The 20,086-nt window shown below is 41.5% G+C and overlaps 1 protein-coding gene across 10 annotated transcripts in view; it reads right to left on the bottom strand.

The window, feature by feature from the left end:
• Positions 1 to 20,086, bottom strand: part of ankrd12 (ankyrin repeat domain 12) — a 266,417-nt gene that overhangs the window by 196,606 nt on the left and 49,725 nt on the right. Inside the window, exon 1 of one of the 10 annotated variants that reach the window (XM_069922375.1) lies at positions 6,687 to 6,842. The exons of the other annotated variants lie outside the window; for them this stretch is intronic. The gene's annotated coding sequence lies outside the window, so the exon portion shown is untranslated. Of the gene's footprint in view, positions 1 to 6,686; positions 6,843 to 20,086 lie in introns of those variants that run through there. 10 annotated transcript variants of the gene reach the window in all.

The following is a 20,086-nucleotide window of genomic DNA, read 5'->3' as shown; positions in this document are numbered from 1 at the left end:
AGGGAGTCTAACAATCTTTGATCAACATTCACAAAATATTAACAATGTCTAAAACGCCACCCATATTTTTGGCCTCACCACTGATTAAACTTAATAATCTGCTACTCAAATACATACAGCACGGTAAGAGGCCAGTTCAGACCACAGGCCCGTGCCGCCAATTATACCCAATTGACCTACAACCCCAGTATATTTTGAATGTTGGGAGGAAACTGAAATCCTCTGGAGAAACCCAGGGAGAATGTAGAAACTCCTTAGACAGTGTGGAACTTGAACCCCGGACCCAACCACTGGTGCTGTAACAGCATTGTGCTAACCCCTACATTGTGGCACAACCAATGCAACTAAAATATTAAGATTGTGGTACCCTGCAGCAAAAGACATCCATCCGTTGACTGCCCCCAGCCCAACATTGTTGCAAACCCCTCTACATTCCTGAATGAATGCAGCCCCAACAATATAAAAGCCTCCATGACTAAACAGCCAATCCAAATGGCTGCACATTTTTAATATTCATCCACATCACTGGCCATGATGTTGATGCACTCAATGCAGCATCTCACCAATACTCTTTTTAGAACCACCTTCAGAATCTGCACTGGGTTCTCTTGATCGTAAAGGTGGCAAGAGATGTGAAGGATCTTTATCAGTTTTAAGTTTCCTTCCATATGGCAGACCATGCTGACAAAGAAAGGCATGGGCTGAGGACATACTGAGGAACAAAGGAATCCTAGTATAGAACCCCAATCATTGCTGAAGGTAGAGAACATGTACCCACAGAAAGCATATATTGTATTGAATATACATGAGTGAAGGCAGTGAAAGTAAGAGGAAGGAGCTGTGGTGCACACAATAATCACATCAACATGGAGTGATTAAACAGGTTTAATTACCAAAAACCTGAGCATTACTGATACACTACTTGGCCAGGTTCCAGGTACAGGAGCAAAATGGTCAAATCTGGGCATCCCATCCTTTATTGGGAAATCCAGGAAGGAGCCAAGGGAGGGGTTAGGGAAAGTCAGGTAGGTTCAGACTGGTCAGTCCATACATCTATGCAAATGCAGTTCACCACAGGAATTTATCTTACAACTTTAGAAAACTTTCATTAGGCCATAGCTGGAGTACTGTAGTTGCTGCACTATAGGAAGGATGCAATTACATTGCAATGGTGCAGATGATAGAGAAACACAAAATCTGTAGATGCCTTAATCTTTAGCTGACAAAAGAAATGCGAGAGGAACTCAGCAGGCTAGACAAAATCCATAGGGGGGGGTGTGTGTGTGCATATATATATATATATATATAAAATATAAAAATATTATTTACATATATATTATATATATATGTAAAAGGGTATGAAAAGTGGAGAGGCAGATAAAGGGAGAAACCATTGATGGAGGGGGATAGAGGAAGAAGTTAGAGAAAGTGAAAAACCCAAACTCCATGAGTTTTTCAAGCTTTGTTGGGACCAAGGTAAACTGCCTCAGGATCTTCGTGATGCCACCATCATCACCCTGTACAAAAACAAAGGCGAGAAATCAGACTGCTCAAACTACAGGGGAATCACGTTGCTCTCCATTGCAGGCAAAATCTTCGCTAGGATTCTACTAAATAGAATAATACCTAGTGTCGCCGAGAATATTCTCCCAGAATCACAGTGCGGCTTTCGCGCAAACAGAGGAACCACTGACATGGTCTTTGCCCTCAGACAGCTCCAAGAAAAGTGCAGAGAACAAAACAAAGGACTCTACATCACCTTTGTTGACCTCACCAAAGCCTTCGACACCGTGAGCAGGAAAGGGCTTTGGCAAATACTAGAGCGCATCGGATGTCCCCCATAGAAGTAGGTAAACAGATGGGAACAGCAGAATCAGATAGGGGTGGGAGTTCAGAGCAGATCAGAAGAAGAATTTTTGACACTAGGGATTGTTTCTATCTAGAATGTAACAGAGTCCCTTACAACTTAAGTATCTAGACAAGCATTTGGAATAAAAGGCTATAGATCAAGTGCTGAAAAATGGAATTATCATAGCATATGTGGAGCCAATGGTCATCATGGACATGGTGGACAAAGGGCTTGTTTCTGTACTGAATGACAAAAAAAATTTGAATTCTTTCACCACCGCAGGGCCAAATCACTGAATCTTACTCCTTATAAGCTTCTGTGAATGCAATTCAAAGCAGCCATTCACTAAAAATAGGCTCTGTCTCTACTGTAAAATTGATCAAATTAAAAGTATCTAAACTTGCATTGATTGCTTCTTGCACCCATATCTGAAATATGATGAGCTCTTCAAATAATTACAAACTGATGCATTTTGTTTTCATGTTTGTTCCCATTTACTGCTTCTGCTATACTCCAAAAATTTAAAATTCTTTTAATCTAACAATTTGGCTTCAAAACTGACAGTAAGATGATCGTGAATTTTTATTATTTGAAAATCTTATTTGTTATTACGTTTGAAAATTAAACGCAACATTAGTCAAACACAAAACATAGTTTTCTCCAAGTCCACTATCTTTGCATTCTTGAAATTGAAAAAAATCAGATACAAGAATGCTTTATTTCCAGCCTAGCTAAGCCTGATCAGAGTCCTCCTCCGCCCCTCCCCCAACACAACACAAGAGTTGAATACTGACTGCTACTAAACAGATAGATAGAAAGCATTTTCTTGATTTAACAATGATGGCTCAAGATACCTCATTGTTTCTATATAATGATGGTAGATTCCAACCTTGCATTATAAACAAAGTCCTGAATTTTTGAATCTATTTCCTGTGTAAATGTACAGGCAGGTTTTTGAGAAAGATTATCCAAGTTTCCATTAACACTAACAGAATTACCATGCATGAGCACTGCAGGACATGAACTTCCTACAGTAATCCCAAACATATGGCAGGCCATCTGTCTTGCCACAATATACATCATTCACTCAATTTCTTAAGAGAAATGTCTAAGAAAAGTGAAATGGAACGTTAAAGAATACACCCTCAGAAATTTTACTACCAATGAGATTAGTCATTCATTGTAGAGTGCTTTAGAATTTTACAGGATTATACATACACAATAAACTGGCAAGAATTCATTTAAAATGTAAAATTCAAGAGTAAATGCAAAACACTAACATTCCAACATTATTGTAAATTCTTCACAATCAACATCTTGACAGGTACTTGCACTGGGTACTTAGCATGGACTAAGTAAACAGTGATATAAATGTGATAACCGCTGCAACCGTGCCTGCCTGTCCCGCATCGGACTTGTCAGTCACCAACGAGCCTGCAGCAGACGTGGACATTACCCCTCCATAAATCTTCATCCGCGAAGCCAAGCCAAAGAAGAAAGAAGTAAACAGCGATATAAATGTGATAACTACAAGAACAGGCTAATTAATGTCGGAGGTACCTTGTGTATGACACTGGAAATTCACTACAATTTTACATAATGTATGCATGAGTGCTGTGGAAGTCTGTCCACTGGCCTATTGAAAGCAACTCCAACAATGCTGAACCAGGATATTAAGCCAAAGGCTTAATCAGCACCCAATTTACACGCTGAACATACACATTCTCCACAGAACACTCTCCTCTATCTGGAATATTTCTTTGACAGTACTTCCCAAAACCTGGAGCAAAAAGGACAGAAGTTGAAAGTTCTCTCTAAGTGAAGCACCACCCTGACAAGGAAATAAGATTTTTTTTAAATCACTGTGACCTAAATAATGGAACTTCCTATCCTGAAGAATTCTGGAAGGGCTCCCATCACATGACGGCTCTTTAAATTGTCAGAAGGATGATTAAGTTAGCAAAGACTGGGAAAGCACTCGTCCCAAGGCTAATTGTTGTATTTCTTCCCATAACCCCATCATGTATACAATTTATGATGAGCCTGACTTAAGTGGTCTAATATCAAAATAGAATATTCACTAAGCTACAAGGGAACCATTCTTAAAAAAAAATAATTTGCTCTCACAATCCCAAATGAATTTTTAAAATGCTTGCTTCCTATCTAATTTGCCATCAATCTACAAACAGGATCCCAGGAGGTGCTTGTGTAGTCATAGCGAGCAGTACGCTGTTGTATTTAAACAGAAGCAGAATCTAAGAAATAGTAAACTTTCAAGGATCCAATATTATAAATGGTAAGTAAGACTAGAGTTCAGACGGAGAGAGATTATGATATTCTTATTCAGCAAGGCAGTTGATACAAGTAGTGGAGTGGGAAAGTTAGAGATGTGCAAAGAGAAAAAAAAAACGCTGTTTCAACAAGTCAATTGTCAATGAAAAAGTAATCAATTTGCTAATTACTAACAGGCCGGATATTCAACCTAACAACTGTCTATAGAATCCTTTCTTGTTAATTTCTAGATCGTGCGGTACAAATTTACTTTCGAGAGATAAAAATCACATCTGTCCTCTTGGTTACAAAAGATTCCATGGCATGGTATGAAGCTGAACAAAGCAGCTCTTTCCCTGCTTATGTAAACATTTATTCCTCAACATTCTAAATGGAAGTTGGAGTTGCTGAAAACTTGAAAGAAAAAACAAAGTTACTGGAGGGACAAGCAGGTCAGACAGCAAGCAGGGTAGAAATGGAAGTTAACATTTTGGGTCTGAAATGTTTATCAAGACATATAGGAGAAAGAATCTGTGGATGAGTCAAGAGGTGATAATGAACAGAAGATGGAGATACCGGCACAGGGAGAAATAATTAGTAATTGGGGGAGAGAGAGCAAGAGAAAAAAAATAAAGGAGTAGTTACAGAGTTGGAAACTTTGGGATAAGATTTTGGTAGGGGTTAGAAAAATCAACAATCATGCCATTAGATTTAAGGAAGAATATGGTGTGTTATTCCTCAAGTTTATTACCCTTGTCCTGACAATGGATGAAGCCAAGGACAGATATATCACCGTAGGAATAGTTGGGAGAGCTAAAATAGTTGGCTACAGGAAGCTCAAGTTTTAACCCATGGCCCACAGTTATCCAATTTGTGTTCAGTCTTGCCAGTTTAGAGGAGGCCATATTGCATATATCAAATGTAGATGAGGTTGGACAATATATACATAAAAGCTCTGCCTCCCGTGAAAAGTCAGTCTGTGGCCTTGGATGGAGGTGAGGGATGTAGGGACAAAGGTGTCTTGGGAGAAAAGTTTCCCTGCACAAAGCAGATGGGGTAAAGAGCCTAAAGCAGTGGAAGTTTGGGTGGCTGCTTTTCACGGGGATAATTCTCTCAAAGACACCCTTGTCCACTTTTCCCTCCCACTCAACCTTGTACTCCAAGGTATTTCCCGCTATAACCATAGAAAGTGCAAAATTGGCCCTTCTGGCTGAGGCAGAGCTTTACGTGCACATCATCCAATCTAATCGACCACGTTTGGTACTTGAAATGGCTCTTCTAAATTGATGAGACCAAACACCCACGGTCAGTGTAGCATTAGCACAATGCTGTTACAGAACCAGCGACCAGTGTTCGTATCCTGTGCTGTCTATAAGGAGGTTGTAAATGTCTGAGTGAGTTTCCTCTGAGTGCTCCAGTTTCCTCACACTGTTCAAAACATACCAGGACCAGGATTGTAGGTCAATTGGGTGGCATGGGCTCATGGGCTGAAAAAGCCTGTGACCCTGCTGTTTACCTACATTTATTTTAAATTTTAAAATTCAGTACAACTGATGTGGCTTCCTCCACATCGGTGAGAGAAAATGTTGATTGGGTGACCAGTTTGCCAAACACCCATGTTTGATTTACAGAACTAAACTTGAGCTTCCTGCAGCCAACCACTTCAACTCCTTCAACCATTCCTACAGTGACATCTCTGTTGATGGCCTCATCTTTTATCATGGCAATGCTAAATGCAAACTTGAGCAACAACACATTATATTCCGCCTGGACCTAATGGCATGAACATTGATTTTTCTAACAAGGTTACCTCCACCCTCATCTGCTTCTACTATTTCCATTTCAGCACCTAATAGCCTGAATACACCTGAGATTGTCTGATCTCAGAAGCTAAGCTGGCTCAGGACTGGTCAGTACTTGGAGAGGAGACCTTCTAGGAACACCTGGTGCTGTAGGTCTTGGTGAGGGGCCCCAGACAAAGTGGTGACATTCTGTCTTTACACAATGGAGAACATTGGATACTAGGCAAATCACAATGAGTGCATTGATTTAGGTTCCCTGAAAGTAAAGAATTTCATGCATTTTACATTCTAAATGTAGTATTACGTGACAATAATGGAATCTTTACCATTTTCTCTTTATTTTTTTTCTCTCCCTCTAATTTTTCTTTCCCTACCCTCTCTTCCTAATGATTTCTCCTACCTGTCTCTCCCCCCTCAACTTTTGTCCTATAATCTTTGTGAAACTCACAGTAAAAAAAAACCTAAATATCAGTTACAGACCACAGAAACAGTCTAATACGTCCATGCTGATCATGTAGCCCATCTAAGTTATCCATTTGCCAGCGCTTAGTTCACATCCCTCCAAATCTTTCCTATCCATCGACTTGTCTTTTAAATGTCAAACGTATCTGCCTCTTCTGGCAACTTATTCCATATACTCAGCATCTTTGGTGTGGTGAAAAAAAGATGCCCCTCAGGTCTCTTAAATCTACTCCCCTCATCTTAAACCCATGCCCACTAGTTTTAGACTTCCCCACAATGGGGAAAAGACTGTGAACATTCACCTATTTTAGGCCCTCGTGATTTTGTATATCCATAAAGATCAGTCCTCAGTCTCCTTCTCTCCAGGGGAAAAGTCCTAGCCGATCCAGCTTCCCTAGATAATCCATGCCCTACAGTCCTGTCAGCATTCGTGTTTATTTTTTGCACACTTTCTAACTTAATGACATCTTTCCTACAACAAGGTGACAAGAACGGTGCACAACAATCCAAATGTGACATCACGAACATCTTGAACACCTGCGATGACATCCCAACTTTACGAATCTGTGCCCTGACCAATGACGTTCAGTTGCGTCAGCACTTTCAGGGAACCTAAAACAATGCACTCATTGTGATTTGCCTAGTATCCAATGTTCTCCATTGTGTGACACTTTTGGGCTGGAGAATTAATGGGATAAGAAATCTTCTGGTTATAGAGTCCTGAAGAGGTCGTGACTCCAAGGTAGAATTTAAAACAGACTGAGGGAGAACACACCAGATCCAAAACACAGTGCCTTCAAGTTCAATAAAGGAAATTAGAGTGGTCCAGAGAAGACTGGGTAAATAAACACAGATGAGCAGTAACAGAGCATCTGATTTGTAAGGAGGGATTCCATTAAAAAGAGGAACTATCTGTGGTTAACAAAGAAGGTCAAAAGTATAGCACTTCATGAAAATGTAGCGTATAGGCTAATAGTTTATTAAAAGAACAGGGAAATTTTCAGGAATCAGGAGGGAAAGATTCAAAACTCACAGAAAGCAGAGAATTGACAGAAAAAATGCACAAATCACCAAACAAGTAAATGGCTAAACATTAAACCAATTCTTTGCATCAGTTTTGTTTTGTAATGAGGGACACTGCAAATATCCCAATGCTAACAGAATTTGTTTCAAATAACATCCAAGAACTTGTAAAAAAAATCCCAATATACAGACATGGTATTGGAAAAGCTTAGAGCTAAAAGCTAACTAGTCACCAGAACTTAATGGACTGTACACATGAGTTTGAAAGGAAGGTAGGATAGATAAGTTATCATCATGTTAAATGGCAAGGCGGGTATGCCTATTTTATTTTATTCAGCTGGAAAAGATCCCCAGGAAAAAAAAGCATTGTTAGGGCTGCAACCTTTTGATTGTTGATTCAGTACCGCAAGGGTGTTAAGGATGTGGTGGGGTGGAATAACTAGAATTATAAAGAACAAGAAGGAATACATATTAAAAGGAGAAGCAGGAAAGAAATGGGCTGGGATTATAAACCACACAGGACAACTCCATACATTATTGATAAACTCTTCTAATAGATCAAGTTAGCCAAGGCAACAGAGAGCATAAACCACATCACAATATACAACATCAGTAAATTGTTTTTCCTGTTCCTGTCATATAGTGAAATAAGGTGGGAGCAGAGTTTCTGGAAATTAACTCACTGACTGCAGTTTTAAGTATTTTTTGATAATGCCATGAAAACAGCAGAAAATGACCATAGAAGCCGAGTACCATACTGTGTATTATGTTAATTGCTTTTAACTATGAAAAAATAAAGATCGTTTTAGTGAATAGATCAGAATATTGAAAACCACATCTGCAGAAAAAACTTTACAAAATAGTTCTTGCATAAAACTGTGGTTTGATCATGGACTCTTATAGCAAAGCATTATAGTTGTGTTTTTAAACATAAAATACCAGCTTCTCCCTCTACTCATGATCATGCTGACTAATCTACAACTGCCTTCATTTTAATTTAATTAATGCTTCACAAAATACTCTCCATAGATGCAACTCTAATTTGAAATGGCCATTTCACATCTGCATTAAAAGTTTTTTTTCCCCCAAATGTTTTTCAAATTTCACACACAGAGCAGAAATATTTGGCTGATTTCCAAAATCTTGCTGATAAATGCCAATAGAAATTTTTGAAGCTTCCCCGATCCATGTTTTGGGAGTGCCCAAATTTAGAGAGATTTTGGAAAGATATTTTCCAAACTTTATAAGATCAATATAGAACCTTGTCCATTATTTGCTTTGTTTGGTTTTTCATGTGAGCCAGATATACTTCTGCCTGCAGCTCAGGAGAAAATTTTAGCATTTACTACACTGGTAGTCAGACAAGCAATTTTATTGAAATGAAAAGATGGCTTAATCTACCCATACATAGTGGCTAGATGATGTAATGTCCTAATGAAGCTTGGAGAAAAATAGATACAACATTAAAGATAGAAAGTTTCAATTTGTAAAGATGTGGGGCCATTCATATATTAATATCATAATTGGAAAAATTAGAACTTTGAATGTTCCAGAGATTCTCTGTTTGAAGGTCACTACTTGATCCACAATTTCCTTTTTTTTTACAAAGGTAACCTTGAGGGAGGAGATTGATGAGATTTAATATTTAGGCTTTTTTGTTTGATTTCTTCATCAGTTTTTTTAAATTAACTTGGTAAATATGGGATAATCATGGTTATCAAAGATTAATTCAACAACTTGTTTCTCATGTAGATCAAGGAACTGTCTATTGTAGTTCCATTCACTGTTTTTGTGCTTGTATGAGATGACTTGTTATGGGTTTTCCTTAAAATTTTGTATCCAAGTTTATCTGTTAAAATAGTACAATTTTTTTAAAAAAGATAGTTGTTTCACCTTCATAAAATACAGAATGAATCCAAACACCAGAGTCCTGAACTTGCTGACAAATTTTACCTGGCAATGGCTCACGATGGAGTCTGAACATGCTAGATAATAAGAACTGCTCATTTATTTCAATGCAGATTTTGTAAGCTGAGGTACAAAGTTTGTATTTTTATGTACCGTCGTTTTATTCTGAAAGTGCTTCAATATTCTAGGATGAATTAAATCATTTTAATAGTTTTTGAATTTCAGGACACTGAAATTTTAGTATTCCAATGGCTTGACAGCAATCTTTCAGCTGGGGTGGGGAGATGCACATGGCTTGGTCACATCAAACTTCTCAGCAGTCTTGTGGACATGGTTTATTTTGTCTACCTAAATAAGATGATAATGTTGCTCAAGGCCCCACTAGCACACAAGGCTTCAATTAAAGAATGAAGATAATCGTGGCCAAACATTTCCATCTTTCAGACCTCAAATCAGGTGGCAAGTGTGGACATTGGGCTCCATCCGGCAAAACGACGACTAGTTTCAATTTGCATTTTATTTTTCACTTGTTTGTTTGCCTACTTCAAAGTTTACTGACTTTGGTTAAGCATTTTAATGGATTTTCTCTTATTGGGGGCGATAAATTGAAACCAAATTTATGATCTGAAAGCTTTTAGGGAGAGCAAATAAAATGAATCCAGGAACATTAATTATGCAGATAGTCTGAAGCTAAGAAACAAAAACAAAGGGCAGATCCTGGAAATCCTAAATAAATAAAAGAATGCTGAAGTATTGTAATGGTCAGGTACATATGTGGAATGCAAGAGTTAATTTTTCAGATCAAAGGGAGTTTTCAAGCTTTTCTGTTTTTATTGTTGGAGGTTATACTTGCTTTATTTGGAACAAGGGATCCAAGAGAGATATTCCACATCACAGAGGAAAGAAAAAGAAACCATTCACAACAATATCAACTTGATCAGCATGAATGAGTTAGGCCGAAGGTCCCGTGCTGCACGACTCTAGGGTCAACAACCAACGATTACAGATTGATTGACCGAAGAACCAAAGTGATTCAAGAAAATGTTTGTATAGTTTAAGTGGCCATGCTATGGAATGCACTGCCAAGGTTAACATTACAGGGAAATTTAATTCATTGCCGGAGGAACTAAATTTAACTGCAGGGAAGTTCTGCTGTGAGGCCACTCCTGGCATACAGTGTGCAGTTCTCACCTCCTTACTTGAGAAAGGATATACTGGCTTTAGATTTGGTGAAGAGGAGATCTAGCAAGTTGATTTGAGCAATGAGGGGATGAGCCGAAGAGGAGAGATTGAGTCTCCTTGGTCTATACTCGCTGGAACTCGTATGAATTAGAAGGTATTTCATAGAAACATACACAATTATGAAATGGGTAGAGGCAGGAAAGTGGTTTTAGTTAAGATTAGAACAAGGGGACATACCCTCAAGATTCAAGGGAGTAGATTTGGAAAGATTAGAAGAAATGCTTGTCCCAGAGAGTAGTAAATCTATGGAATTCTCTGCTCAAGGAAGCAGTGGAGGGTGCCTCATAAAATATATTTATGATACAGTTAAATAATGAATTAAGGGTTATGGGGAAAAGGCAGGGAGATGAAGCAGAGCCAACGCCAGACCTTATTGAAAGGCAGAGGTGACTTGATGGGCTAGACGGTCTACTCTTGCTCTTATTCCTTATGTTATTTAAAAGGGACTGGATAAGTATCTGAAAGGGGAAAATCTACAGGGCTGTGGGAAGATGGTGAAGTGGTACTAGCAACATTGCTTTTTCATAGAGCCCAGAGTTCTACAGTGAGGAAAAAGGCCCTTGACTCAACTTGCCCATGTAGACCAAGGTAGCCCACATCTCTCAACCTTTCCTATCCATGTACTGTATGTGTCTAAATACCCACCATCCTCTGTGTGAAGCCTTCCCTCAGTCCCATTTAATTTTTTTCCCCCCCTCAACTTAAACCTATGCCCCTGCCTTGGAATTCAATGACTTATCTACATAAATCTTTATAAAGGCCCCCACTTACCCTTCCATGCTCCAGAGAGAAGTCTCTACTTCTCCAGCGTCTAATACATACTAAGCAATCCTGCTAACATTCTTGTGAATCTTTTCTCCACACTTTCCAACTTAACGTGTGGTCTCACCAACATCTTGTATCATGGAATCCTTGTTCCTGTCTTCAAAGCCTTGACTGAAGGTGGCAAGCGTGCCAAAAACCTTCACTACTCTGTCTACCTGTGTCACCTACTTCCATTAATCAATTTTTGTGATTATGGTACACTTGCTTGATGATAATTGTGAAGGAATATAACGAATGTATGAAGTTTTGAGTAAAATGCACATGCTGCTTCTCATTGCTACTTGGATGCGCATTTTCAGTTTCTAGATTCTGAGTGTTCTCAATCTATCTTATTTAATGTTACGGGAGTGTAACGTAACAAGATGGGAGTAAAGAATGGTCTATACTCACAGGGAATTGGTCACTCCTACCAATATTACTATAAGCAGTTCCTTCTGCAATAGGCAAGTTTGGCACAAACTCAAGATTGATTTGTAGTGATATCATAAAGAGTTTCTTTCCAATGAATACTAGAGTTAGTAATCCACGTCCTGTTGCTGCCCTGTCAGTCTTCATTGCAAGCTAGGATGAAGCAGTAAGTGATAATATGTTTCCATGCCCATAACTGGCATGATTCCAAGAGTTCTGGAGTCAATTAAGCCTTTTACACAGCCACTTCATTCCAGGATATTTGCAGCTTTTTTCAAAAAAAAACACTATACCTGCTATGTAAAAAAGCACAGACACAGAATGGAGGGTCATTCCAGACCTGGCTTTTTTCCCCGCAGCAGAAGTAGTAACAGCGCCAGAACGCTATCTGTGTAAAAGGGGCGATCTGGCATTATGGCACCATGATAGGAATGGATGTGTTTGCATACCATTTTTATTAGTATATTTACCAGGAAGCATTTAAAACTTGGACAAAACATGCAAATAGGACAGCAGTAAAATCTTTTTATTAATAATACCGCTGTTCCACTCTCGCCCGGTGGCCCACTGCTTGCTTGCTCTCTGTTGCTGTGGACCGCTCATGGATAGGGGTGAGGGCAATCACAAGTGTGGCTGGGTCCAGCACCAACCCGGCAAGTTATCATTCCCAGTACATCACAGGTCTGCCAGACTGAGCTGCAATTATACAGCAAAGGTAAAAGGCAGAGTTGATCTGGCTGACAGCAAGTATAATTCTATGCATGTTCCCATAAATGCAGAAGTCTGAAATGAGCTGTAGATGAAATGACTGGAGTTAAGTGAGTGAAATACTGTTGTGTTGCTGGGAGGAGAATGAGAGATGATTTAATTCATAAGAACATAATTCATGGTTTTGACAGGACAGATGTGGGATGGCCTTTGGTCTTTCAAAATAGAGCTTGATCATTCATGAATAAGATTAAAAAGTTATGTTTCAAAGGGTACTGGATCTGGAACTCTACAGGAGGGTATGAATGCTCAGTTACTGAATGTATTCAAGACAGCCACTGACAGACTTTCAGATATTAAGGGAGAGGAGATTAGTGTTAGGGGTTGACACAGTGATAAAAGACCAGCCCCCACACTGATCCCACTGCTTCGCTCTCAGCTGTCCATAGGTGTCTCTAGTCACCTTGTGCTGTGGGTTTGTCTTCAGTTTGAGCAGTCTGATGCCCCCAACATTATCTTTTGTTAACTGTCACTAGACCCCAATGATAGATAGTGGTGATTGGCAAGGGATTACTTAAGGTGATATGTGAGTGGAGAGAAAAAGTTTGAAAACCACTGTTTTAATCGTCCCTCATTGACTCGTTATGTGCATGGTTTCGTAACTCCAAAGGAAATGGGCCAATGACAATTTTTCTCAAGCCAAATATTTTAGTAACTGTTCTGACTAATAAAATTGTTCTAATTTTTTTTAAAGATATAATCTGACCAAGCTTTTGCCCCATGGAAAGATAAAGGAATAATAACCTTTCTTGATATGTTTAAAGGAAATTGCTTAATGTCATTTGATCAATTAGCTGAAAAGTTCCATTTGCCCAAGACACATCTTCGATATTTTCAAATTAGGAGTTTTCTGCCAAATTTTCCATTTGCCTTTTCAACTAATTTGATTGAAACTCTTTTTCAATTAAATACTTCCTGAAAACGACTGATCGCTAATATTTATAGCATCTTATTTAATTTACGTCCTATATCCAATGATAAAATTAAAGGTGCTTGGGAAATGGAATTTGAACAGCTACTTTCTGATGATTCATGGGAAAGAATTTCTTGACTTCTCAATACATCTTCAATTTGTACCCATCACTCTGATTCAGTTCAAGGTAGTGCATAGGGCACTTATGTTTAAGGACAGGTTGGCCTGTATTTTTCCTAATATAAGACCCATTTGTGATATGTGTAAATCCAAAAAGGCCACTGGCTCGTATGTTTTGGTCCTGTACCAAGTTAGATAAAGTTTAAGAAACTAAAGTGTTGGACCTAGATTTACAGCCAAACTTACTCACAGCTATTTTTGGGATCACAGTATTGGGATCAAGCTTTGTACCTGCTTCAGCCCAAAGGACAGTAGCCTTTTCAACATTGATGGCAAAGAGAGCTATATTACTCAAATTGAAAGATTGCAATCTCCATATTTTACCTCAATGGCTCTTCTCCATTATGTTATGTTTAGATTTAGAAAAAATTGGAAGTCAGATATTTGATACTACCTTTAACTTAGAAAAAACCTAGTGACCATTTATTCAATATTTTCATATGACTCAAACTAGGTAATAAACAAAATTGAATCACTTTCAGTTTTATTTACCTCCAAGTTTACTCAGGAAGAATCTCTTTTCGACTTGCTTTGAAATTACTCTCAGAATGGACTGACCAGTTGTTTTTGTTTTTTTAATCTTTTTATTTAATCAAGAGTTAGATTTTTTTTGTTTTATGCATTAACTTTCTAATTTGTTTACTCAATGTAACTGTCAATATATTGAAATGTTGAATTAATTTGGAAGTACTTGATTGTTATATTCAAGGGCATTATATATTACTTTTTCACATTTTCTGTATATTATTCTATTTTTTTCATTTTTGTGGAAAATTAGTAAAAGGATTATAAAAGAAAATATTGCAGTCACAATTGGGTCTAGAGCACTGGTTCTCAACCTTTTTTCCGCACTCACAAACCACCCTTACCAATCACAGAGTATTGGGATTATTTAAGGTGGTATATGAATGGAAAAAAAAAGTTTGAAAATCACTGCTCTAGATCAGTGGTTCTCAACCTTTTTCTTTCCACTCATATACCACTTTAAGTAATCCCTATGCCATAGGTGCTCTGTGATTAGTAAGGGATTGCTTAAGGTGGTATGTGAGTGGGAAGGGATGACTGAGAATCACTGCTCTAGTCCCAATAAATACTGAAATATTTTCCTTGAGAAAAATTGTCATTAGCCCATTTCATTTGGAGTTATGAAACTGTGCAGATAACGAGTCAATTAAGTACAATTAAAACAGTGGTTTTCAAACTTATTTTTACCCATGCTCTAGATCACACATGTCAAACTCTGGCCCGCTGGCCAATATAATTATATTTGGCCTGCAAGATCATTTCAAAAATGTATTAGAGGTGGCCCGGCCTGCAGCGAGAGCCGATGCTGTTTTTTGGTAATGTCACCCCCACAATCCTCCCCCTTCATTGCACATCCTTCCCCACCCCCTAACTATCCCCTCCCCCCTAAAACCACCCCCCTTAAAAGATGGCCAGAATATTCTCAAAAAGGAATCCAGAATGGTCAAGTTCCACAAACCTTCTGCTGGGAATCCTAACAACACCCGGGCATCAGATCCACGGGACGCAGAGGGAGCAAGAGTGTTGCAGGTTGACCGTGAAAACTTTGAGAACGGGGAAAACAAAATTGTAACACGAAAAGTCTGTCGATGTCATCAGCCGGCAAGCCAGTTGGAAGGCTCCCTGCACAACCAGTCACTTCTCCCACCTGTCGAGCGGTGCGGCGGATTGACGAGCGCCTGTGATTTCCTGTCGGCGCGACGGACATGGCAGGCTGCGCACGGCCCCCGCTGTTCCGCAAAGGCTGATCGGCAGCGCGCTGGGCCTGAGTGGGTGGGTAAGCAGGGGTGGGCAGAGGGTGTAGGTGAGGAGTAATGGGCAGGGGAAGTTATGGTGGTGCGAGGGGCAGTTAGAGGGAGGGATGAGTAGAAGGAGGGGGGATAGGGAAGAGGTAAAAGGGGAGGGGCAGGGCGAGTAGGGGAGGGGTGATTAGAGGTGAGAGACGGGTAGAGGGAGGAACAGGTTGAGGGGAGAGGCAGTAGAGGGGCGTGTATAGGATGGGGTGGGTAGAGGCAGAGCGAGTGGAGTGAGGGGTGAGTAGAGGTTGGGTAAAGGACTGGTCAGGTAGAGGGATGGTGGGTCGAGGGTGAATAGAGGCCTAGAGCCTGAGGAGTGAGCAGGAAATGATGCAGGCCAAAATGGACACAGCCTGTGAATGCTGACTACATCTCCACAGGGACCAAATATGTTTCCCTCAGGTCAAGCAAAGGGTGAACTTGAGCTACCTACTCCTGACCTGTAACATTATCCTCCTAAAGTTATATCCTAAAGTTTAACATTACATATGTTGAAAGAAGAGAAAACATGCAGATGTTGTTGAAAATTTTCAATAAATATTTAGTTCGGCCCTCGACTTAGTCCAAGTTTTTAATTTTGGCCCTCCGTGAATTTGAGTTTGACACCCCTGCTCTAGATCAATACTTGCAGATTTTCCAATGCTCTTTTATAAATTGTGTGCGTTTTATTAAATTGTGCACATATTTTCCCCCACATTCTTTTATAAATTGTGAGCATGTTTTATTAAATTGTGTGCATATTTTCCCATGCTCTTTTATAAATTGTCTGTGTATTTTATTCCTGTTACGATTTTCCCATGCTCTTCTATTAATTGTGTGTAAATAAAAGTTTGATCGCAAACCCTTGTGTAGACTCGTCCCTCTCAAACTTGACACTTTCTCAACATAACAATGACCAGTGCGGGGAGAGTCCCCTGACAACCCGCCATCAGCTATTTTTTGGTTAGAAAAAGTGGGTCTAAAATGCTGTCGAATACAGAATGTTACACGTGACATTAGACACCGACACTGTTGTTACACACCCCGCCTCCTTTGCTCCTGGAATGCCAGCTTGCTGTGTAAAAAGACACATTGACCTGGCATTATGCCCGCTTTGTTCAGTTCAGCTTAATGCCAGGTTTTCCTAACAGAAATGTAGTGGGATTTCTGTGTAAAATTACATAACTGTTAAAATCTCTCACTACTGTCATTATTCGAACAAGATGTGAAGATTTTGTTCCATTGTAACATTTTTTTAAATTTTTTTATATGTTACCACTTTTGTCTTGCTGGTCAAATGAATTCTAGGTATCCTGCAGAATAATGCTAGAGTTTTGATGAAAAGCCCTAGGAACACCATTATACTCTTCCTTCCTTGCTTTATGTCTATGATCAATATCACAACCATTAAGCATCATCATATCATGGTTATAAAGACTAATAATCTGTAAATTAGAGCTCATGTAGCATTTTCTTTCTCTAAAGGTTATTAGTGGACTTTTTAAACAACAGTTCAACGGCTCCCTGGTCAGGTTCTCAACGGCTCCCTGGTCAGGTTCTCAACGGCTCCCTGGTCAGGTTCTCAACGGCTCCCTGGTCAGGTTCTCAACGGCTCCCTGGTCAGGTTCTCAACGGCTCCCTGGTCAGGTTCTCAACGGCTCCCTGGTCAGGTTCTCAACGGCTCCCTGGTCAGGTTCTCAACGGCTCCCTGGTCAGGTTCTCAACGGCTCCCTGGTCAGGTTCTCAACGGCTCCCTGGTCAGGTTCTCAACGGCTCCCTGGTCAGGTTCTCAACGGCTCCCTGGTCAGGTTCTCAACGGCTCCCTGGTCAGGTTCTCAACGGCTCCCTGGTCAGGTTCTCAACGGCTCCCTGGTCAGGTTCTCAACGGCTCCCTGGTCAGGTTCTCAACGGCTCCCTGGTCAGGTTCTCAACGGCTCCCTGGTCAGGTTCTCAACGGCTCCCTGGTCAGGTTCTCAACGGCTCCCTGGTCAGGTTCTCAACGGCTCCCTGGTCAGGTTCTCAACGGCTCCCTGGTCAGGTTCTCAACGGCTCCCTGGTCAGGTTCTCAACGGCTCCCTGGTCAGGTTCTCAACGGCTCCCTGGTCAGGTTCTCAACGGCTCCCTGGTCAGGTTCTCAACGGCTCCCTGGTCAGGTTCTCAACGGCTCCCTGGTCAGGTTCTCAACGGCTCCCTGGTCAGGTTCTCAACGGCTCCCTGGTCAGGTTCTCAACGGCTCCCTGGTCAGGTTCTCAACGGCTCCCTGGTCAGGTTCTCAACGGCTCCCTGGTCAGGTTCTCAACGGCTCCCTGGTCAGGTTCTCAACGGCTCCCTGGTCAGGTTCTCAACGGCTCCCTGGTCAGGTTCTCAACGGCTCCCTGGTCAGGTTCTCAACGGCTCCCTGGTCAGGTTCTCAACGGCTCCCTGGTCAGGTTCTCAACGGCTCCCTGGTCAGGTTCTCAACGGCTCCCTGGTCAGGTTCTCAACGGCTCCCTGGTCAGGTTCTCAACGGCTCCCTGGTCAGGTTCTCAACGGCTCCCTGGTCAGGTTCTCAACGGCTCCCTGGTCAGGTTCTCAACGGCTCCCTGGTCAGGTTCTCAACGGCTCCCTGGTCAGGTTCTCAACGGCTCCCTGGTCAGGTTCTCAACGGCTCCCTGGTCAGGTTCTCAACGGCTCCCTGGTCAGGTTCTCAACGGCTCCCTGGTCAGGTTCTCAACGGCTCCCTGGTCAGGTTCTCAACGGCTCCCTGGTCAGGTTCTCAACGGCTCCCTGGTCAGGTTCTCAACGGCTCCCTGGTCAGGTTCTCAACGGCTCCCTGGTCAGGTTCTCAACGGCTCCCTGGTCAGGTTCTCAACGGCTCCCTGGTCAGGTTCTCAACGGCTCCCTGGTCAGGTTCTCAACGGCTCCCTGGTCAGGTTCTCAACGGCTCCCTGGTCAGGTTCTCAACGGCTCCCTGGTCAGGTTCTCAACGGCTCCCTGGTCAGGTTCTCAACGGCTCCCTGGTCAGGTTCTCAACGGCTCCCTGGTCAGGTTCTCAACGGCTCCCTGGTCAGGTTCTCAACGGCTCCCTGGTCAGGTTCTCAACGGCTCCCTGGTCAGGTTCTCAACGGCTCCCTGGTCAGGTTCTCAACGGCTCCCTGGTCAGGTTCTCAACGGCTCCCTGGTCAGGTTCTCAACGGCTCCCTGGTCAGGTTCTCAACGGCTCCCTGGTCAGGTTCTCAACGGCTCCCTGGTCAGGTTCTCAACGGCTCCCTGGTCAGGTTCTCAACGGCTCCCTGGTCAGGTTCTCAACGGCTCCCTGGTCAGGTTCTCAACGGCTCCCTGGTCAGGTTCTCAACGGCTCCCTGGTCAGGTTCTCAACGGCTCCCTGGTCAGGTTCTCAACGGCTCCCTGGTCAGGTTCTCAACGGCTCCCTGGTCAGGTTCTCAACGGCTCCCTGGTCAGGTTCTCAACGGCTCCCTGGTCAGGTTCTCAACGGCTCCCTGGTCAGGTTCTCAACGGCTCCCTGGTCAGGTTCTCAACGGCTCCCTGGTCAGGTTCTCAACGGCTCCCTGGTCAGGTTCTCAACGGCTCCCTGGTCAGGTTCTCAACGGCTCCCTGGTCAGGTTCTCAACGGCTCCCTGGTCAGGTTCTCAACGGCTCCCTGGTCAGGTTCTCAACGGCTCCCTGGTCAGGTTCTCAACGGCTCCCTGGTCAGGTTCTCAACGGCTCCCTGGTCAGGTTCTCAACGGCTCCCTGGTCAGGTTCTCAACGGCTCCCTGGTCAGGTTCTCAACGGCTCCCTGGTCAGGTTCTCAACGGCTCCCTGGTCAGGTTCTCAACGGTTCCCTGGTCAGATTATCCACATGAAAGGCTGTTGCTTTGCAAATCTGTGGGGCAGCTTTCCCAACTTTGGCCAAAGCCTTCAAATATTAGATGAATTCTGCAGAATCAACTGGGCTCTATATGCAAAGCCTAATGTAATCCATTAGTTTTATACCACCAGACCTTTTTTAGGTGCATTTATTGAAATGCCATTTTTTAATGCCACTTTTTAAAACTACCACTGTCCTTTTTAACACAATGTTATTAGTTTAGCACTTCCAGGACTTTGATCCAATGAAGAGGAAAATATTTGAAGGGATGATAATCAAAGGAACTGCTTCATTTTTGATGGCATTGTCTCTAATGTCATTGGAGTTGCACTCATCCGGATTGTACATCAGAGAGCAAGGAAAATGTTTATCCAAGGGCTAGTAAAATAGACACATTAATAGCAAATCAAATTTAGCATAAGAATTTTTAAGTATTTCAACTGTTCGATTCAAGGAATGAGGGAAAGTGGTTGGGTAAACTGTGCACGCATGTACACAACATTCTGAAAGTGGCAGAACAAACTAAGTAGTTGTTAATACAGCTACTGCATTAATAATATTAAACACAGGAATTTGGAATACACAAAGCAATGTGGCTATTGTTTAAATTTTATTTAATACTGCAATGGTTTTTGCCATAGCTGAAACACTATGGCCAGTTCTGGGTTCAAATTCAAGGCCTTTGCAAGGTTACTGCACGAGAATCAGAGTAGAGAATTTTTTTATGTGGAGAATGTATAAAAATTGAGCTCTGCTTCTCATCTCTAAAAATATTCAGATGACCTG

This window comes from Narcine bancroftii, chromosome 2, assembly GCF_036971445.1.
Source record: "Narcine bancroftii isolate sNarBan1 chromosome 2, sNarBan1.hap1, whole genome shotgun sequence".
NCBI lineage: Eukaryota > Metazoa > Chordata > Chondrichthyes > Torpediniformes > Narcinidae > Narcine > Narcine bancroftii.
Note: the sequence above shows the minus strand (reverse complement) of the source record. Positions and strands in the feature narration are given on the sequence as shown.